This window comes from Heliconius melpomene, chromosome 5, assembly GCF_056956725.1.
Source record: "Heliconius melpomene rosina isolate 202511_hmr_F chromosome 5, ASM5695672v1, whole genome shotgun sequence".
Taxonomy (NCBI): Eukaryota; Metazoa; Arthropoda; class Insecta; order Lepidoptera; family Nymphalidae; genus Heliconius; species Heliconius melpomene.
In genome coordinates this window covers 10,172,712-10,194,665 of record NC_140393.1, presented here as the reverse complement: position 1 = coordinate 10,194,665, position 21,954 = coordinate 10,172,712, and the positions used below count along the sequence as shown (strand labels likewise).

The 21,954-nt window shown below is 33.3% G+C and overlaps 1 pseudogene; it reads right to left on the bottom strand.

Annotated features, from left to right (window-relative positions):
• Positions 1 to 778: 778 nt before the first annotated feature.
• LOC146539294 (5S ribosomal RNA) lies at positions 779 to 897 on the bottom strand (annotated as a pseudogene).
• Positions 898 to 21,954: the final 21,057 nt, after the last annotated feature.

Genomic DNA, 21,954 nt, shown 5'->3' with positions numbered 1-21,954 from the left:
GGTTCATTCCGCCGCGTTGGTTTCTACTAAATCTTTGAATGTCTCAGTGCGATGGAACTTTTTAAAACATTTTCAATTTCACATTTACTCTGCTTTTGGGTTGAAAAATGTAAATTATTTTACTGAAAATATGTTATACGCTCTCGTTACTGGATTTTTCATATAATTTGTTATTAAATTAAATATTTAATATAGTTTATTAAATATTTAATAGTTCTAAAAGATTTGTAGAGGATATTTAAATTGTGAGGTTTTTGTAGCATGTATGATATACACTTTATAAAGTGTAGTGGGATTGCGTTTACATAGAAATGCAAAAATACTTAGTGTTCTAACCTAATATTTTAAATTTTACGCCATACACAACAGTTGAGAGCTCAGTCGTGGTGCAGGACTATAGATGGGCGAAGATTGTGGGTTCGATTCCCACTCAAGGAAAAGTATTTAATACTTTAATTTCCTCATTGGTAACGACACAAAGCGTGGGGGTTGATTACCGCCACTAAATATGCAAGTGGGAAATGGAAGCATCTTAATGGAAATGGAGTGTCTGAACACTAGATGCCCAGGTTCATACAGCCTACCTTGTTATGTCTAGGGTACAGTATGAAGATAAAAGAAAAAGAATAATTAATGGCCCCACGTTGGGCGCCAATTTTTGCGTACATTTCAACATAAAGTCTCTCAAAGCTCAGTGGTTCTGTCTGAGACAAATTCTTAACTTAGAAATAATAAAACTAGACATACAGAATAAAAAAAATCACAAAGTAAAAAAGAATGCCAACATCACGCGGTGTTCTTAGGAGGTCACCCATCCAAATACTAACCGCGCCCACTGTTGCTTAACTTCGGTGATCGGACGAGAACCGGTGCTTTCAACGTGGAATAGACGTTGGCGATGCGTTTGACTAAAACTGAAAAGAAAAGCTTCCATATAGCAAAAATAAACTCAAATTTTAATAGAATTATTATTGATAACTTATGTTGAGGCCAGTCGTGGCGCAGTGCAGGGCCACAAGAGTGACTCCCACTTGATAACATGAAATATTGAATATTTCTTCGCCCTGGTGTCGAGGCAGGGCACAGTGCTAAGCAATGCAATGCTTCCAGAATTCAGCGAATACTTCCCAGGGTACCCCTACCCACGCTAATAAATGACGGATAACGGACACACGGACGTGAATCTAAAAATAAATAAATGTCTTATTGCTAATAAGAAATCTTAATAAAAAGAGGAAAAAACATTCAGATCGTTCACCCACTGCTAATTGTTTATATTTCTTATTATCTAATAAATAGAAAAATTAAAGACCGTCTCCAGGACAGTCTTTCACTTACCAAAACATAAATGCCACCCAACATTACCCATTCATCTAAAATTTCCTTGCAAATTGGAAATCAAAACGACTTCGCTACCTTGAATTCCCGTGACCTAGTTGCGTGCATGACTTTCGTCCGTGCATAACTTAAGTATGGATGTATGATCCCTCGAGGCGAGCTGACCGCAAATGTACTACTATTGTAGAGTTAGCTCGGATGGTTTCCAAGAGGCTCGGGTTTACATCCAGATTTGTTTAAATTTTTGTATATTTTCTAAAAAATATGTTTACGCTATAATGTCTTTAAATCAAGCAATAGTAATGTTATTATGTATTAAAATGATAATTAAACAAAAAAACATCGAAAAGCAATCAATAGTATACTATAGTTTTGAAATATATGATGTACGAGTATAATAAAGGTGCCCCAAGTTGGGCGCCAATTTTTACAAAAATGTTGTAACGAAGAAAAAACATACACAAGAAAAGGAATAGGAAAGCCGAAAAGTATAATTGTAATATGCTACCTGCACTGCTTGCACTGCACTATAGATCTAGTACTATAGATACTACAAAATATTATCATCAGATAACATTAACTTCAAACATTTTATAAGAAATGTTAACTTACTCGTATATGTATTGTACATGTATGACAGATATATAATTCATTACAAATACGATTATGAACAAATATAGTCAACTATATAACAAAAATAGTTAACTTTAGTTGGTTATTATAGGCATATACTATGAACGGCCCCTCGGTAATTAGAATAAAATAAAAAAACCGCTGTACATTCCAAAACGCGGAACAGTTCAAAATCAAGGTGTTTTAATTAAAACAGTCCGCTCTAGTTCATTCGTAAAAAGTCACCATCCCGGAGGTTTATGAAAAGGATAAGATATTTTTTATTTTTCCTCACAAGCGTATATTGAGTGTGGCGTATACTCAGTGATAGTGCACTCTATAATTCTTATATTTGAAATTAATATAAGTTTTTTTTTCATATTTTTATAAAGTGAGAAGCTTTCTGAAAACTTGGTGAGGATTTAAATGTTTGAGTCATTCTTTTATTTTGCAAGTATTAATAGATTCTTCGGTTGGAGTGTCTTAGCATTCAATTTTTTATGCCCTCCGTGATTTAGGTGCTGGTCTTAGCAATGAAGTCTTAGCAATGAATAAATATATTCTTAAATTTGTATTAAGTATAAACATAAAAATAATACAACTTTACAAAGACAAAAAAAAGTAACTTTCATAGTCAATTGTATCATTCTAGAACAAGCTCATAAAAGACGTAAGACGTCTGCGACCGGCAAATCATTGCGTCCAGATTAGAGTGTCTCATTAAATTCTAAGAGCATTCCGAGAAATGTTTTATAAAGACAAGAATTCTGTTTAGTTTACTTTGAAATTGTGAAATATTTGTTAAGAAAACAAAGGATTTAGTTATTTTAAAACTAAAGTTCATTAATAATATAAAAATTATTATGTACTTAGTATAATTATGGTGAAATATTGGATTTGAGATTGATCTGTTATAAGGATCTCACACAGATCTATTTTTTAAAAAAGATTTATTAATCAAATAATAATATTTATTGAATAAAACAATGAGAATGCAACACTTAGCCAGCCGCGCTCGTGTGAATTAATCTTCCTCAAACGTGAATTTGAAATCCCGATAATCGATGGACTACAACTTCTAAAAACTTTCCAAATTTTTTCCTAGAAAAAATCTAAAAAATTAAGCAGTCTTAAAAGAAATATTATCGCTATTTTCTGCACATAACAGAAGGCAGGCAGGAAGGTAGGCAGATGGAACTTGGCAACTTAATGTTAGGAAACTCGGGTCCAATCATTACATTTCTTTTACACATTACATTCTAGTAATAATAGAAAAATAATGAAAATATTTTATTACCTCAAGCGCCAACCGAACCCACAACCAGTCACGCCTGTGGTTCAGCGCCACGACTTGCCTCAAAAGCAGATGATGTTTTTAAAATGTAATGCTACATTAAAGTTCGCAACTACCTTACATACTTAACTCTACATATTTGAAACAGTCCCGAATAAAATATTCACGACAATAACATCAAAAATTCCCTTTGTAGTTGTGAATTGCGACGAGGATTCTAAAAACACGGCGCTCGGATGAGGTCCCCTTTAAAACGGGTTAATAGGACGACAGTTTCAAATATTATGTATACAAAGCATAACCATGTTCTTGTTAACGGTATTTTTAATTTATGCAATTTATGTAGTAGCACAGGGCAGTGACAAAATCTCGGTAGGTATGCTTTTTTTCCATTTTTCCGTTTACGAACCATTTAAAATAATAAAGACACTAAATGTTAAAAGAAGCTTGCCAAAAGGTCCATTTAAGCCATTTCGGAAATTAGCGTGCATAAACACACAGACAAACAGGCCAAAGTTTTAAAAATCTATGATTTAGGTTCTATTACATTGATATATGCCCCTAATACTAAATTTTCTGATATATTTTCTATGTAAATACAGCGGTTAATTACAATTTTATTATATGTAATTTAGGCTGTTAGTCCAACTATAGTCTACAAACAACGCAATGATTTATATGTCAAATCTTTTGCTTTCGACAGGAATCATAGTGGAAATCGTTCATCACGCTCTTCACTCATCCGTCCATCCCAGGACAATATTTTTGCACCGTGACATTTGAATCTCTGTACTATATATCCCACAGTTCCTGTAGTGCTCCTAACTATTATGGAACTATTACTTTCGGTCAGCGAGTTTTAGTTATGGTTATACATAGGATTGACCACTCAACAAGGAATGTCTCGAAAATCGAGTGGTGCGTGGGTATGAAGTGCCTCGGCTGACTCTGCTACTTGCTAAATACAAATAAAAAATATGTTTATGACTGAAATATATAAATTTGAAAGTAAAATAATCATTTTGAAATAATTATGATATGGACCAATAACCTGTCTTGACGAATTTTAACCATGTACTTATCTGATATGAGTTTAATTAAAAAAAATGTTGTGTAAATTGAAAAACTACATCGAATTACATTTATTGGTTTGGAAATGCTACTTCTTTAAAAGAAATTAAATTCTCTACATATAAATAAAAAACTTAAAACTTATTTTAAACTCCACTATTAAATTATCATTAATCTTTCAGAAATATGTTTTTTTTATTGTTACATAGCAAGCATTATGATATCATAAGGAAGGTAAGAAAGTATGTGTTACATTATACAATGGCTGTTCCACGCAGGCCGAGGTCCTCAATCAAGCAAAAACTGTAAGTTGGTGAGTGTCGCCGACGCGCGGCCCGTTTCATAAATCTCGGGTTCCGGAGGTAACCGCTATAAATTCGGTGAATACCTACCGCCTTCAAGAGCTTACGGTGCAAGTTATTAGATAAAGCGTTTCCTTTTATTTGGCAGGAAGTGAGGAACGGAACGGAACGGAACGGACGAATTTTTGAGACATCGAGTGTTGAATAGGGAAACTCAAAGCCTTTTGTTATGTCCTGAGAGCGAGAAAACAAAAACAATTAATTTCCCAAGTGAGAATCGAAACCACGACCATCGCCATTACAGTCAAAAGGTATTTCCAAATATTTGTTATATGTATAATATGGAAAATTTAAAAAGTTATTAACAAACCTAATACCATTTTATGTTTTTCTCTACTTCAATAATTTTATCTGTTCAATAACAGAACACAATACAATACAATTTGTAAATGTAAGTTTTTCGCTATCCGCCCAAAACTTAAAAATCACTTACCTAAAAGAAGTCCGGAATAAAGATAACGGCAGAAAGATTTCGGAGGCTGTTTAGCAGACATGTGTTTTTGATGGGGTCCTCGATGGCTATAAACTCATTGGAAATATTCGGGATCGAATGTTTTCATCGCTTATGTCTCTGTACCCTTCGACGGAAGGTTGCCGTTTGTTTTTATTCTTAAAATATACTATGTTATAATATGTTGCTTGAAGAATGGCCTTCATCAGAACAAGCTGCCAGCTTTCCGCCAGCGCAATTGTTGAGATCAGTGAAAAGTAATGTTGTATGTAATGTAATGTAAGTGTGCAGGCGTATAAAAAATATACTGTGACTGTAGCTTATACAAAGAGAAGCGTCAATGTTAGGATGTAGGAACACATCTCTGATATCAAGAATGGGCATGTATCAAAGTCAGAAAAAAACCGTTGGCGGTAGTTTGATATAATAATTATGTCAAGACGAATGCCACTCAGTCTACCACCGCGTGTGACCACTGACTACTGCAAAGTGTTCTAAGCGTAGGGTTTCCCAAAAATGTATAATACCAAATAATCGGTTAATCGGTTACATAGTCTCATTTAAAATGTGTAATAATCGTGAAAACCAAAGAACTTATTTCCTTTGATACTGTTTTCTCGAAGGTCAACCAAGGCCTCCCTCTTCTTTTTCACTCTTGCTTCATAAATATTTTAAAAAGTTGTTGGTACGTTGGTCTTCATACTGTTATTTGGTTTCGCGTAGACTTAAAATTTTGAAATTTGGCACGAACTGGGAACTTACAATACAAATAAAGGAAAAATGTGAAAAGTAACAATTTATAAATATTTCATACAAAAAAATCATTACAAAGTTATAGTTATTCATTTCATACAAAATGAGTACCTACATACATATTATGTCCGAAAACTTAAGTGTCTATAAGTTGTACTTCCCAATGACCGACCATCCAGAAATTGGTATGGAAGCCTCGGTGGAAGAGTCCGACTCGCACTTAACTAATTTTGTCATTGATCACAAGGATCCCGCCACTGGATTAATAATGCAATTTTTTTTTATTTAAATTGTAAAGTGTAAAATTTCTTTAATGAAAGTATGTCTTATAATTATATTTAGTTACATAAGCGTAATTTTTTCTTTGTTTTAGCAATTACACAGGGGAGCTGTTTATAGTATTTTGGAAAGAGATTGACTTTTTCTTGCTCTCTTCAAACGCAACGAATTTCCGAAAAGAAAATCTTATTGATACATTTTATTCAATAAAATTTACCGAGAAAATGAAATTGACACCGTTTCTAACCTACCCACATACTTGTGTCAATCGCCTACATCGACTTGTTACGAGCCAACCAAAAAATAACTTTAAATAAAAATGTATCTTAGGACTTTAGTACAAGGTTCTAATTTCTGAAAGGTTTTTATAGGGTTAGGCGTGATGCACACCTGCGCCCAACCATTCGTCAACAAATAAATCGAGTCCCTAAACCAAGGGGTATAAATTGCGATGAAGATCTGCGAAAAAGAGGCTAATTTTTTTTGTATATTTTCAGGGTGAAATATAGGGGTAGATGTACTTTAAAATTATACGGTTAACAGTACTGAAAAACATTGAGTTATTTTTAGGGTTTTGTAGCTCAAACGGTAAAAACGGAATACTTATTGATCTCTTTGTTGTCCGTCTGTCGGTCTTTCAAGACCAATTATCTCGAGATCGCGATGAAGTATATAGTAGTTGTTATTAATATCAAATACTCGTATTCAGTCAACACAATACGAGTACATAAAGATAATGAACATTTATGCACCGATTTTGCTGCATTTTGATGAAATTCGACGCGTAATCAAAACAGTTAGAGCTACAGTTATGCAATTTCCCACTTAGAACTTACAATACAAATATAGGAACAAATACCCCGCTACGCCGGATATATCTTGAAGCTGTCAATTTTTGTTAGTTTTCTAGATGAATGCTTATTGCTTAAGCTATAGCTTTAATCCTGATATCGAGATATACCTAAAAATGTACAAGTTAAAATACATAAATAAATTATCATTGTTACAAAGTAAAATAATCACAATCAATACAATAAATCATATACTAAGTAATCTGACATCGACATAATAACACGTTTCATATTGATGCCCTCATTTTGTGGTCGATACTTTTTTAATAGAGGTGCTGCATTATTTTTTATTATATGGTAAAAGCTTCTCTTGGAGACAAGTAGGTACAAGAACAAGGTATGTTGATTGTATAGTAAATTTTTATACAAAATTAAGAAAGTTTCTCTAATCCCTTGTATATAATTACTAACGTTTTAAAATTATTTCCACCTTATTTTTTTATATTAATTAATATACAATTTAAAAAATTAAAAACACAATTTTTTAAGCCAAGAGCTACAATTATTATAGAATGTATTCGGAACTATAAATTATATAAACTTAAACTTGTGTTTGAGAATAATTACTATTGAGTCGAATTTAGTATTCTAATTAAATTATTTATAGACATAATTTTATATTATAGTTGAAAAAAATATTTTAAATAATGGATCTAATAATAAGCACTTCAAACGATGAGGGCTGCGTAGTGAAGGGCGCACTATCACTAACGCTTCGGTTGTCCAGCTTCGTTGGATTAGCGCCGCTTCGCTTCGTCCCGCTTCTGGACGGTTACAGAGTATCTGTATCTCACTATCGCGCTTTATATGGTTACATTTTTATTACACTATTAAGTAAGTTATTATTTTATAAAATATTCCTTATTCAAATAGACTATTACAAGCACATTTGAATCGTCGAATGAACATATAAGCAAAAAGCTACCACCAGTTCGGAAGGCAGTTCTGCTGGGAAGAGCCGGCAAGAAACACAACAGTTGCTCTTTTCAAAGTCAATGGTACAATTTAATTATGACATTAGATGAATTAATAATGAAATTAATTCCATACACGTATATCCTGTAAAATGAAATGAAATGTTCAAATATTATAATATTGATTATTTGAACCAAAAGACATTGGTTCAAATCGAGTACATTACAAAAAAGTAAAAAAAACCACAAAATAACATTGTAATTAATTTTAAATGACACATACACATTCTCCGCAAGCACACGCACACACATACACACAAATCTCTCAATATTTTTTATACATAGTAAGCTTGAACTGACCATAACGTTGATATTTGTAGATACTATTGGATGTATAACAATGCTGGCAGACGTCAAAAGGCACATATCTGAAATAACTTGGGAATATGGTCTTTTTTGTGTTTCTGTTATTTTAATAGTAATTCTATCTTCACAAGGCTCATATTGTGCTGTTCCTCGAATGAAAAATATGATAATATATATAAAGTGCCTTGGAGAGGTTTGATATGTCAAATATTATTGTATTTGTTCATTTATTTTATTTTGCATAAAGTTCTTGACGACTACAGTGAAACAAAGCCTTTTACTGCTCAAGTCAATTAATTTGACATGATGTTTGGTATACTTACATTGCTTAAGCTAAGTATAAAGTAATATTGAGAAGTCTCAATTTAACATTCAGAACATTTCTCAATTATTCCGGTCAAATAATAAAAAAAATATCAAAATTATATAAAGCTATATTGAAATTACTTTTTAGATCAACACAAATATGAAAGTGGAAATAAGACGTAAAAGAACACAAAATAAAATAAAGAGTGTGATAATAATGGTTCACTTTTGTATTATAATAGCAGCTCTATTAGCTCAACTTGCAATGAATTTAGAAAATACAATCAATGGTGTGTACATTGTATTATATATAATTTGCTACCTGGTGTTATCCACAGCCGTTATTGCTAAGAATATATTCTGTCCTATCATATTGAAATATTTAACATTTTAATTTCGTCGCCCTGGTAATGAGACAAAGCGCAGTGTTGAGTTACGCCACTCAATATGCAATGCCTCCAGAATTCATTGTAAAATTGTCTTTACAATAACTTTGTTTCCCTCTGTGCCGTATCGTGCTGTGTGTAGCATTCTATCCCATAATTTTTCTCATTCTCATTTTCAGATAATGATAAAATTAAGCAGATTCACTGTTTTTTATGCATAACATAATAAATAAAAGGAATATAGTGTTAAGACAATTAAAATTGGGAACAACAATTATTTAAAAAAATATATTTTTTTTACGAAGAAGATTTAAAACTACCAAAGTTCTTCGTCTGATTTTCATAAAAATAACTATAACAAATATTTTATGTTTTAGATTCTTTAAATTTATGGTTTTTGGTGTATTACATACATCTTACAATAGTGTATTTATTACAAGCACAAATAGTGGTGATGTTCTTAGAAATACAATCTTCTTTAGGTGTGGTAAGTGATACAATTGATGAGATGCTGTCCTTGGATGAGTTTGGTAAGTTAGTTTCTTTTTATTATTAGTTAACAGAATTTTGAATAACTCGCCTGTTTAAGCGAGTGAATTATTTATCCGATACACTCAATTACGTTCCTATTTTAAAATATATTGTATGCTTGCGGCGCACTGAAGATTTCTAAGGTGAAAATTATTAAAACTTGAGTATTGCATTTTCATAATTTCCACAAGGATATTCAATTGTTTTGAAAACAACCTATTAATAAATAAATTATAATAAAATAAGTTATAATAAAATCGTAACTCAACGGTGTGTGAAAGATTTATTAGAAAAATTGTTATTGGGGACATTTGACAATCTAGTACCCAAATCAATAATTTATTTTTTTTTCTTTACGCTAATCTCATAAATAGCCTAACCGATTTTTGGCAAATTTCTCTTAACAATTAAGTTTTGTTTTATTTCAAAAAGTTTTGGGGTTATATAAATACAAAAAAAACTTTAGACTTTGAGCTAATAGCATGCCAAAATTTATTCACTTCTATCGAGGACTTGTCGGTTTTTAAGTAATTTGTCTTTATCTATATTTATAGTGCTAAGATACTCCAGACTCGTTACAATGCCCAATTTTGGAAACATTGTATGTGTGTGTATGTGTCGCATAGTTTAGCATCGCGCTTTGTTTCTTAATAGTACGGAAATGAAAATAAAATGTATTACCCTCAGTGAGATTCAAACCCACCTTCGTGCTACGATGGTCTTAAAACAAATTAAAATTTATATAATATTTTTATAAGGATATCTAAGAACAAATGATGGCAACGTGTAATAAAACTAAGGAGTGCATAATTCTATATCATAGTTAATAATTATTTTAATATTATATTATGAGTTGGATTATGAATACACTCCAAAATAGGTCGAGATATGTAGATCCCAAAATTCTGATAACAACTAACCAATTTAGATGTTTTAAAGAAATACAATTATTCTTTCAGGATATCCTCCATCACTGACGTTTTCTAACAGCGTCCGTTGTTTTACACGCGCGTATATTACTGCATGCGATGTAGTCTCCAAGTTAGATAAGGAAGACGGTATTATAGTTATTCTTGTGATGTGCTATTTAATCGCAAGGATCCTAAACATCGGATGTTCTTTGGGTTCTTCGTCGTCTACATCTACGCAAAGTAAAATTCATAATATATTATCGTTTTTAGGATTCTGTTCCTCTAAAGATAGAAACGGAACACTTATAGAATCACTTTATTATTCATCTATCCGTCTGTCATGACCATTCATTTATCTCGAGATTACATGGAGCTTAAACTGGGTAAAAAAATGAAGCTTCTAAGTCAACGGAAACAAAATATATGAGCATTTATACATAGTTTTTGTTGCATTTTTATGAAATAAAAAGCTTTAGGGTATTTCCCTGCACTTATGAAATTCGAAAGAACTTTCTGTATAAATAATCGAAAATTCTGAAAGATGTAAATTTATATTTATATTACAAATAAAAACTATAACAAACTTATAATTATTAGATGGGGAGGTAATGATGCCAAATCGGGATTTGCTCGAGCGTCATAGAGACCTATTGCGAAGCTTAGATGATAACAAGAAAAAAATGTGATATAATACATATCTTTTGACCGGTCGGGTGAAGGGCTATAGATTTTCAAAAATGTAAAATAAACTATTGCATGGACATACTCGAGCGCGTCAGATATCGATACCATTAATTTCCTACATATTCTTAAACATGTATATATGTTAATCTGAGTTAAAAATGAAAAAAATAAAATAAGAATATGATCGAGCGCATCAGATTTTCTAAGGGGGTGTTAAGTGAACCTGAAAAAAGCACTTATATAATAATCTGACGATTTGGATGTGACTCAAGCTCGCAGCAATGTTACAATGTGAAAAAACAATTTCGTCACTTTGTAATAATCAAGCGCGTCAGATTAAGATATATATGATTCATCTTCATGCCCTTGACGTGTTATTTCATAATCTGACGATTATCTGAAGGGACTAACCCAATATGAGAATATTTTTTTTTTTTTAAATCATTGATTGTAATCAATTAAAATAATAAACAATATAAGAAATATCATGTAAATAAAAAAGTGTATGTTTAAAATAGAATACTTGTACTTAAAAGAAAAAAACTATACATTTTTTTTTTCAAGTATTTTTATAAATTATCATCTTCATCGATGAGTAAGGGGGTAATAAAAAGAGAAAAAGTGAGAGAGGAATTGAAGTACGGAGAAAGGAATATAGGCAATTCTGAGGTACATTAAACTTTATCGATCAATTTCTATTACTTCGGCTTTCCTCCAAAATAAAAAAAATATAAGCCACGGTCGAAAATGTCGAGATAACGTTTTTTTTACAACTTTATAGCCCACCTCCTTTGTGTCACTCTCAAATTGTCAGATTAGTGGAATTTGCACGATCTAGCATGTAAGTAACCTACTCTACCTAATACCATAATCTGACTCGCTGGAGAATTTCAAATGATAATTTTTTTACAAATCTGATCCTATAGGATAAATCTAAGAAGGGCGGCCATATATATGGGGCTCATATTTTGTGGAAGTACGTAACCGAGTACAAGGAATCCCCAGTATCTTAATCTGCCGCGCTCGAGCAAATACCGAAAGTCCCTTCTTCGCCGCCCATACTATATAGTTCTTTTCATAGAAAATAATTGCATACGCCCGTAAACTTATGTGTGCCAACTTATGACGTTTGATAACTTATGTTGTACCTACTCGTAATCTAAATATTATTAAGTAATGGAGATTGTGGTTCTTTCTACTTATCATGTTGTTTGAGAAGTTACCAGAATATGATAAAAAAATTTATACACTCTTTCATATAAAATTCCTCTTGATTTGTAAAAATATCACATTTTCATAATTGGTTATTTTCTACATACTAAATTAAAAAAACTTTTCTAATTTTTTATAGATGTTCTTGCATTTCTTATTTTTTGGAGTATCCTAAACTTTTTAGACTTCTTAGCGTTTATTGAAGGGTTCAACTTTATAAATAACGAGGTATTTATTTAATATTATATTTTTTTTTTCTTTTTAGCCTCACGTTATATCCTGTAAATAACGAGGTAGCCAGAGGGAACCTAGGAACATAGTATTAAAACACTTCCGTTTGCCACTTTCTACCGAATTTTGAAGGCATTGCGTGATGGGTGGCGGAACTCACCGCCCCGCTTTTCCTCGGTACCAGAGCGCAAAAAAAATATTTCATTTCCTCGATTAAGGAATCAAACCTACTAAAACCTGTCGAGTTTACGGTTTCACGCTTGTTCTCCTGAGCTACTATTGGCCTCGAATTATTATAAGTAAAGCAATCTATTATTGAAAATTTTGAAACAAAATCTTATATATGTGAAAATAGGATATAGGTAAAAATTTTACTTCGAGGTTGACCGACTGAATTTCCAATTTTAAGCGTTAGTACTTTTTAAGGATAAAGAGGAACCCTTATAAAATCACTTTGTTGTCCGTCTGTCTGTCTATCTGTCAAATGACATAATCCTGTAATTGTAAATAACTTTCACTGGGCGAGCCCGACTTGTCCGGTTTTTTTTTAAATTTATGTTTGTTTTATTTATAACCTTATGATTTTTATCCTCAGGTAACTAATATAAAAGTAAGGCTTTGTAAGCTGATGTATAAAGCCACGGACATCGGATGTCGTATTCCTATTGAGCTAGAATTGATATATAAACAACTTATTTTAAATAAGATAAAGTTCTCCCCACTGTCAATGTTTACTTTGGAACGTACGTTGACGATCAGGGTCAGTAGTTTTTAAATTTATGCTAGGGCTTATTCCAGTATTATCTCGCAAATGGCAGGGTTACGGAGGGATTGGCTTATTTAAGACTGAAGACGCTCCATTTCTTTCTCTATGTCTTTCTTGCTATGAGAGAGAAACAGTAAAATGGTTTTTTTATTTCTTTTGGGCTCCTATTGGCTCATATTTACCCAAGTACATTCTAAAACTTCTGTTTAAAAAAACATTATAAATGAACACTTATTGGCTGGCTATTTTACTGATGATAAGTAATATTTATTTTATTGCAGATTCTGAGTGCAATTCTCACGTATTTTCTCTTTATAATACAAATAAAGTAGTACCTAAATATAGATGAGGATAATAACAAAATGTATATTGTATTTAAATGAAATAAAATTATTACGGCCATCTAAAAAGAGTTTTTATTTTTGACAAGTTTTCATCTTCGGCTTCCTGCCTGCAGCCAGTCGAGTATGAACACATGCCACTTTCTAAGGAGCCTACTATCATGATCTATAACGATGTCCTTCGGGAAGTACTCGCGATCGCGATTTCCCTGTACCTTTCCAAATGATCACTCTTGCATTATATATTGCATTAACATTCTTACATAACTTGTCGTTCTAATCCACCTAAGCACATTCCTCGAAAGATCTATAGTAAAATGGATGTACCTCCTATTCTGTAAGACTCTTCGTAGTAGATTCCATTAACCAAATCTTATGACATATCCTGCGAGAAATATCCTATCCTACTAGCCTAATCACGTATCCTATCCTACTATCCTATCTTACGCGCGGCGTTGAGATCCGCTACTTAACTTTGCCTCGACACCAGAGGGAAGAAATGAAAATATTAAATTTAATTACAATTAAATGTAATTTATCCCTTTATTTCTAAACTTTCTGCTCTTGTAGCATCAAAGGAGGAATAAGCTTTGGCAGAAATTACAAGAGACGTCTTGAGTCGGTGCAAGCTTTGGCGCTTTTAATTACAAAAGCTGTGAGCAAGAATAGTTTTTACCTATTTATATCTTTATATATATATATATTTTTAATTGTGACCCAGATACCATTTTCATGTCATTATTATATTTAAAACTAAGTTAAATATCTTGCAATTTCAATGTTGTTTTATAGAATAATACATTTTAAAATCCTAAAGTACTCGTTTCTAATGTTTAATATTACCATATATGATACAAACTTTTGAACTTGCACGGTACAAAGAAGCTATCTGCAAAATTTCAACATTTCAGGTTCAGGAGTTTCGGCTGTTGGTTTACAGTACTCGTATACAAAGGCATATTGATAAGTCACTTAATTTCTTACTCTATAGTTGCAAAACTGGTTGTGTTACGTACGTACGTTCAAATCATTATAGAATTGGTTTGGAATCTTCACTTTCCTGCATAACAGGCAGGGTAGGCAGAGCAAACAGTGTCAAGACACTCTGTATAGGGAGGCCAATCTTGAATTCAAGTTGTTGGGTTTCCCTACTCAACAATCAATGTATCGAAAATCGGAAAAATAAGAAGACGAGTTTCTTAACTATCATTTTAACACATCCGATTTTCACATGGAATACTTTCAAAAACCATCGAATCGAAATGGCTCAAGTTACAAAAAAATTTTAGCAACTAGGGCGCGACCTCGAAATGCAAAAAAATTTATTAAAATAACTAATAAAATTTTGGTTTGCTTGTTGTTCTTAAAAAAACTTATTTAATGAATATCTATAATATTAAAAGCTCATTTTGAAGTGCTAAAGCGCTTCCTCCTGACGGAAGTCTATTAAAGGAAGTACTTTGGGTGCCACCGATAAGAAGTGACAAAACTACAGGACTTAAAAAGTTGAAATTTAGCAAGTATATAGATTAGGGAGTGTCGGTGAGCACTAAGATATGTACTTCCCGCAAACGGGGTTGCGTGCGACCACTAGTGTACATATAAGTTAACCTGAATATTTAAAATGTAACGCTACAACGATCGACGTGGACCAAACGAGCCGCGTCGTGTATATAATATTAATAATCCACTCACATATTTAATTAGCGTTCTAAAAGTGGATAATCATGAGGAGGCCAGTCGTGGTCGTGGAGCAGCTGCACGAGCATGCGGCTGTGAACTCGACAGGTTATAAATCAAAAAAATATAAATAACTTTTTGTCTAAAAAATCTTTATATAAAATTTAACTAACCAAAGAAATGAAAATATTATATATTTAATTTACCCGAGCGGGAATCGTACCCACAATCTGTCGCGTTTATATTCACTCGCTTGTGTCGATAGGCCGCGACTGGCTCTCGCAATGATTGAGTTTGAGACATTGCGTTGAGTTCTGCCACTCAACACGCAATGTCTCCCGAATTCGGCAGAAACTAGGGAACGGAGCGTCGTAACACTAGACTCCCTCTGCCTACCCTGCTGCGTGAAGCCGATTTTTTATTATTGATTAGTTTTCATTTGCATACTGTGTATCCCGCGAGTAGCAAGATACGTAGACGAAGTTCAGTATTGAGACGTTCCATTTCCCACTTTTCGCGAGCCAAGGAATTCAACGGTGCGCATTGTCTTGTGAGCGAGGAAATGAAAATATCTAATTGTCCGATTGGATATCGAATCCTTAACTACCGGGCTCACAGTCACACGGCGTCACGACGTCACGACATCACGACGGCCTAACAAATACGAGGGTAAACTGTTTTAATACATTTCCACACATTCAGAATGCAGTGAACTGCTTAATAGTAAAGTGCTGTGAAGAACTTGTATGTTGGTTGTATCTGGTACAAGTTATAAGCAAAAAAACGCTTCATACGCGTAATACACGTATAAATAAATAAAATATTAACTCTTACGTAATACACATATAACTAAATAAATAAAGTATTAAATTAATATAATATATAATAATATGTGTGTGTATATCTTTATTAAAATTAATAAAATAATTATTATGATCAAGCAAAACATAGTAATATGTGTAGATTTTGTACCTAATATCACCTAGAGGATTTTATTAATGTAGTATACCGGGAAGAGAAAATTTAGACATGATGTTAGGAAATTGTAAATTATTAGTAACATTGCATTTAATGTTTTTAAAATAAATTAACAACCAATTTATTACATTTTCTATTGATAGAGTGACACCTCAATCTAATTTATATCGATAAATTTAAAAAATAACGCTGTAAAAAATCGTCGATAAGCTTTTACTGCTAATAATATTGTAAGTTCTGGATCGTACGATCATTTTTTTTTCGCTTCACGCTGTGTCTCACATATAGCAGTATAGACAGAGGAGACATAGTGTCAAGATATGTCGTTCCCCATTTCCCGCCCAATTTTCAAGACATTGCACGGTGAGCGGTGGTATTCAACTCTGTGATTTGACTGTATTACCAGAGTGAGAAAATGAAAATAACTCATACTTTTGAGAGTGCAAGTAGCTTTAGTAAGATGTGCAGCTGCGCCACCACGATAAAAAAGGACAAAAATAATCTTATGACTTGTACCACGAAACGATAACTATCGCTCCGCTTTGTAGCGGCTTCGCTGGATATTGGTAATAGTGATTAATTATTTTATCAATTATTACTGATATTGGCGGTCTCTCGTCGGTCGCTGGATGTTAGGAATTAGAATATATTCGTTGTTAGAATATACGGAATTAAATTGTTTTGCATCTGACGTTTGGATAATGTATGTACATTGTACTGTAAATACACTTTTGGATTATATTAATTATATATTGAGAACATTTGTTCTCACTTGAATTTATATTTCCATTTTGTTGTTATCGCTTAATAGGCACAGAGCTTTGTCACATTTTTTTTTTGCAGTTTCTTTTGTTTTCCGCATAGTAAGTGTAGGCGAATGCTAACTTTGCCTATTATATCATATTATAAATAAAAAACTATCTATAGACTATGCCATTTATAATCCAATTACAGAGATATTGTCAATCACTTAATAAGTGATGGAAGTCAACACCGCGCTTTGTTTTTTTACTCGTCCCACTCGTGGGAATCGGTATCCTAAAACCGTCTTGTTACACCCAGACGACGTGCCACTGCTCTACGACGGCCTTATCCTAAAATTATAACCAGTTTGAATAATATTTCTGACATAACCCTCGAGCTGTATTTCAGCAAATAGACGTGCTTATATATTCAACCTTTAGTGACGAAGGCGTAGCATTTGCAAACTGAAAATGAATTTTAATGCGCTACGTATTCAGTGCTAATGGCCCCTCAAGTGGACAGACAGACGACGCAAGTCTCACTTACAGCTAAGACTACGGAATGACGCGTTTTAGTATTTGTGTAACTCTAATTATAGTTTTATTTAAATTATTATATTTTAATGAGTTCTTGAAGATGTTCATCAGGAGAGTTCTACTCGGATATGAAATATGTTTGTAAATGTGATATTAATACTAGTTAAGCCATTAAGCCATAAGGCAAAATTAATTAATTTGATAATATTATAAAAAAAGGATCCTATGCGAACGGAATTGAAACTATAACCCCTATTTAACAATTATGAACTTTTGAAAGATTTAAATAATTTTTAAAGTATTCAACTTAATTTTAACACTCATCACACTCATCATCTATATAATATGATGATGCACAGATTAACAATACATAATATTATTACAATACAATCAATGGTGGCGAGGCAGGCGAGGCTAATACGCCATTAGGGACGGACAAAGGCGACCTCTCACGGGTAATGAGAGGGGGCGGTTTTGAGTTCCGCCACTCAACATGCAATGCCTCTAAAATTCGGCGGTAAGTGGAAACTGAAGTGTCTTAATGGGAACGGAGTGTTTAAACACTAGGTTTCCAGGTCCCCCCTACGTTATGTAAAATTATTAAATTCATTTGTATTTTTTTTAAATTAATGAAATTACTTGATACATACGGGATATAGCGCGAAGCTAAAAAAATAGTACGTACGAGAAAACGTAAACGGAAACGGAATATGAAGAAAGTATTTCTCAAAATTCCTACGAGAACGGGACAAAACGGTTTCTCTCCTCCATTTAACGTCTCAAAGTCAAACATGACGACGTATGTTTGTCCCCTCCACTTCCATCTCTAAATGCAGCCCGGCTGCAGGATGACCTCCACATATTTATTTAATAATTAGAACTATAAGCTGCAGCACAATGCAGGCAAATATCACGTTGAAACAAACTATTACTGTAATTGCGGGGTTGGTTTGCTATGAAAATTGTTAATACAATCAAAATTAAACCTTAATGTATCAATATAAGGTTGTATTTTCAATGGTCACTCGATATGATATTGCTTACTCCACGGTAAACTTTAATCCGTAGGAAATAAATAATAAATGTGAAGAGTTGTTGTGCCGTTGAAGAATATTTTGAAGCGGGATAGAGGTTGTGATGTTTGTGAAATATTTGTTGTTTTTTTTAAGTGTATGTGATAGTTGTGGGTTCAAACATAATATATTATTGACAGTCGTAGGTAATAATATAAAGCTTCCCGCTCTATCCTGCATAAAGCAAGGTAGCTTGTGGGAACACTCCGTTCCCCTCGCATCGGGTCGGTATGTGGGGAACGGAATATTTTAAACAAGCAAAAATAAAAATATTTAAATCCTTGCAATCCCTTTGTCTACGCTGCTACAAGCGCGATACAACGTGAAAATAGAAAAGAAAATATAAATAATAATAATAGGTTTTCAATAACAAACACGCTAACACGAGCAACCATAATGAACTAATGAAACTTCCTGTAAAGTTAGAATATTTAACGAAGGCTATTAATTAGGGCGGATCAAAGATAACCGCGTGATTAATATTTAGGCGGGCGGCGCCTCGTAGCGTGCTGATACTTATATACTTTAGATATCGTATAATTAAACATATATTATATTAGAAGACAATAGCAAAAAAAGTCTCATTGATAGGACTTATTGACTCTACTGTGACTCACTCCACTTGAGTCAAGAATTAACACCCGAAATCTTTCACAAAAAATTACAATAAACTAACAGAAAATTGTCACGACAAAGTAAACGATAACGTCGCTCAAAGACTTTATTTTCTTATTTTTTCTTATATTCTTATATTATAAGGAGAACGGTGTGTCGCTACATCGTCGTTTGTCGTAAATCAGACGAACAACCATTAGAGTTTTTTTTGTCGCGTTTATAGCTCGTATGAAGAAATTGCTGTCTTCCCCTTTTACATGTCATTTTCATGTAAATAATATGTTATTTTCACATATCTGTCGTAGACAATGAGCTATGACAGCAACGGGAACGTCACTAAGTGTGTCAGTAACATTGTGTCAAATGTTGCATTAGTAGGTGAGTTTACTTGTATATGACGATTTTAAATTCATATTCAAACTTTACGGCTAAAATTATTTCTTGTTTCTAAGCCAACAGGATTTTCTATGATCCTGTTGGTTATCCTTGCTTAGAAACAGAACTGTTATTAGGACAATAGGTTACGATGTAATCAAAAATGATATTAAGAGAAATGGCTCCGAGCATTTATTTACGTATCGTTGCAAGGCTGTACCCCCACTCAGAGAGATCAATTTCTTTATATTCCAGTTCTGGCAACTCAAGGCACGGTGTTTAGACATGTAATGTCTTTTATTTGGCCATATATTAAAGAAAGAGTATCTTAACACAAGGCACCCTCTATCTAGTCTGATTTACGGGAAAAAACGCAAATCTGCTTTTGCTTCCGAACGAAATTTGAAGCTTTGACCTCCACTAGCAACCACTGCCCCACTCACTCCTAATTACAGAAAATCGTACAAAAGTAGAAGTAAAAGTGAATTAAGTTATTTTTCTAGCACAAACGCTAAACGAGCAATTATTTCTCTTCCTCTCTCTTGATAGATTTTGATTAATGCGCCTTAATGGAAATCTTCGTTATCAGAACTTTCCCTATTATAACGCGGTACATTTTAGTCGACGCCTACCATTAAATGTAACTTGCGGTGTTGCTGACTTTACTTACTTTATATAGCACTAGCGGCTCGCTCGCGGTTACACCCGCGTGAACTATGTTATTATTAATTTCTGTCTCCATGACTACGTCCTAGTGACGTCTATGCAAAATTTGAGACTCGTAGCATTTGTAGTAACGAAGTTTCATACAAACTTTCGACCCCAAAAACAACCCCTTAGAAGTTGAATATTGCAAATTCCCGTCTTAGCGAGCACCTACGTCCTATAAATAACTCCTATGCAAAATTTCAGATTCCTAGCACTCGTAGTTTCTGAGATTTCGTGATGAGTGAGTGACCTTTCGATTTTATATATATAGATTAGTAGTTGCTACTAATTATTTGTGTCTTATTTTTAGCTCGACTCTGTATTCCGCACGTAGGTCGGTTTCTGGAGGTTTTGCGTGTAGAGTGGTGGAACTCAACGCCGCGTCCAGCAGATTACATCGAAAGATTAACCTTTTTGTAAAGTAATATATTTTATAGCCGACCTACTAAAGATTTACTTATCAACTCATTATTAACCACTGCGCCCTACAAAATAAGATAACAAAGACACAATATAATATTTTCGCCGTCCCCATCCAAGCATGTATGTAAGTTTTCACATAATGAATAAAGAATCCGTAGAGCTCCATTACTCGCTAATGCTAGTCCGCTAGTCCCGGTGATTTATTAATCTGTAACAATAGTGGAGACATTTTCTCATATATTTTTATATGAGCTCATCGTGGCTCAAGAGCAGAAGAGTGTGAATGTATTGCAACGGTTATGGGTTCGATTCCCACTCGGGGGGATTAAATTCAATTATATTTTCATTTTTGTGTGCTGGTACCAAGGCAAAAAGTTTCGTTTGTGTTGAATTTATTTATCACTGTATAAATATTAATTTGTAATTAATAAAATGTTTGGTTTTAGCTTGGTGTTGAGTTCCACTACTCAACCCTTAATGTTCAAATTGACGGATAGCGGAGAACGTGAAGAGTATCGACACTACATTTTCACTGTAAACTATGTTATATGGAAAAAAGCTGTCATTTAGAGGAACATACCAAATTACGATATGTTGAGAAAACCCATCCCAGGTGCGTGCGGACGGTAATAGGACCGGCGTATCCTAGTCACGTTATTTATCACCCTTCCATTGTGCAGCGTACGAGTAATTAAGTCGTTCCCCCTTTTAGCACGATTTATATTTTAAATAGAAAATGTTGTATTATTTGGAGCCTTTGCTTTCTTTTTTCAGTTTTACTCTGCCGGCAACGGGAACCTTGTGTTAAGATACGCGGGTTCACACTTGACACCGAGTGTTAAGTGGAGGAAATCACCGTCAGTCAGCCTATACCTCCAGAACTCGGTGGTAAGTGTTAGTGACTTAATGGGCACGGAGTGTCTTATCACAAAGCTGAAAACTTCTCTCTGTTGTAGAGTAAACAGAGAGAAAACAGGATACAGAGTGAAGCTAAAAAATGTAAGGAAAAGAAATTAATTTTCCCCGAGAGGAATCAAATGGATAGATATCTCGTTTACAGTAAAACACTTTGCAACTACACTGCGCTACGATGGCTTCGAATGCGTAAGATAAGGGAAGAAAAAAAATTTTTTTTGTGAAATTTTAATGTTATTTTTGTGTTA